We start from the raw sequence: 1,700 nt of genomic DNA on the forward strand, positions 1-1,700 counted from the left end.
ACCGTCTGCCAGGCGCGCACCTTCGACCGCCCGCGGCCCCGCCTCCGCGTGGCTGTCTCGCCTTCAGCCTTGCGTCCTGGCTAGAAGTGTCCTTTATCTTTTGACGCTTCCTTTACGTTAAGAAATCTCAAACTCTGCGGACTGTGCAATTTCTTGACTAGGGAGCTGACTACGCAGTTCTGTTCACTTTACTAACTCGCACAGACTGTCTTCTCACTAAGACACAGTGTTCTCTCAAACTGAGAAAAGACTGCTGATTGTTCCCCAAGCATTCCCTCTCTTTTAGTGGTATCACCTCCCACTCCCACGTGGCCATCCGTCTGGCTGCGATCTAGATGCGCTCATGTGACTAAATTCTGGCCAGGAGCGGGTGGGAGAGGAGGCCTTGTGTGTGACCCACTCTGTTTTAGCCCTAAAAGCACTCGTCACGGTCTATCCTGTCGCATTTCCGTCTTTTCACTGGCTAAGGGGGTAAGAATTAGAGCAGTTGTTTTACTACAACCTTTTTTTGTGCAGTGGGGCGATCTCAGCTCACTGCAGCCTCGACTTCCTGGACTCAAGTGATTCTCCTGCCTCAGCCTCCCGAGTAGCTGAGATTACAGGCATGCACCACCACGCGCAGCTAATTTTTATATTTTTAGTAGAGAAGGGATTTCACCATGTTGCCCATGCTGGCTATAACGATTTTGAAAGAAGAAAAAGAATAGAGCAGCTGCCTTGAATCTACTCTACCAGGTCTATAACACTTCAGTTTGAGAGATAAAATCAAATTAGTTACAAAAGATATTATAAGCGAGAAATGAAACTCCTAACTTATCTCAAGAACCTCTATTAACAGTGTTTGTTGTTGTTGTTGTTTGTTTCTTTTAAGACGGAGTCTGGCTCTGTCACCCAGGCTGGAGTGCAGTGGTGTGATCTTGGCTCACTGCAACCTCCACGTCCCCGGTTCAAGCAATTCACCTGCCTCAGCGTCCTGAGTAGCTGTGGTTACAGGCATGCTCCACAACACCGAGCTAATTTTTTTATTTTTAACACAGACGGGATTTCGCAACGTTGGCCAGGCTGGTCTCGAACTCCTTGGCTCAAGTGATCCGTCTGCCTCGGCCTCCCAAAGTGCTGGGATTACAGGCTTGAGACAACGGGCCCAGCCTGTTAACACACCTAAACCAGATTGGGAGCCAGCCCAGTGGCAAAAATCAGGTTGTGTCGTCTTTCAACACACATCCATTGTTCAGATATCTGAAGTAACCATCGTTAAGTTAATTAAGAGGGACCAGCAGAACACAGAAACCAGTAAATGTAAGTTAGTGAATGTTAGTTTAAGAATTGTGTCTATGTATATTAATATGAAAAAGCACTGGCTGGGCGCAGTGGCTCACACCTGTAATCCCAGCACTTTGGGAGGCCGGGGCTGGGATCGCCTGAGGTCGGGAGTTTGAGACCAGCCTGGCCAACATGGTGAAACCCTGTCTCTAGTAAAAATACAAAAATTAGCTGGGCGTTGTGGCAGGTGTCTGTAATCCCAGCTACTCGGGAGGCTGAGGCAGGAGAATCGCTTGAACCCTGGAGGCGGAGGTTGCAGTGAGCCGAGATCACACCAGTGCACTCCAGCCTGAGCAACAAGAGCGAAACTTTGTCTCACAAAAAAGAAAAGCAACAAGGTAAATATATATATTATATATATTATTATTTTATATATA

The sequence above is a fragment of the Symphalangus syndactylus genome, chromosome 24 (genome assembly GCF_028878055.3).
Source record: "Symphalangus syndactylus isolate Jambi chromosome 24, NHGRI_mSymSyn1-v2.1_pri, whole genome shotgun sequence".
NCBI classification, from domain to species: Eukaryota; Metazoa; Chordata; class Mammalia; order Primates; family Hylobatidae; genus Symphalangus; species Symphalangus syndactylus.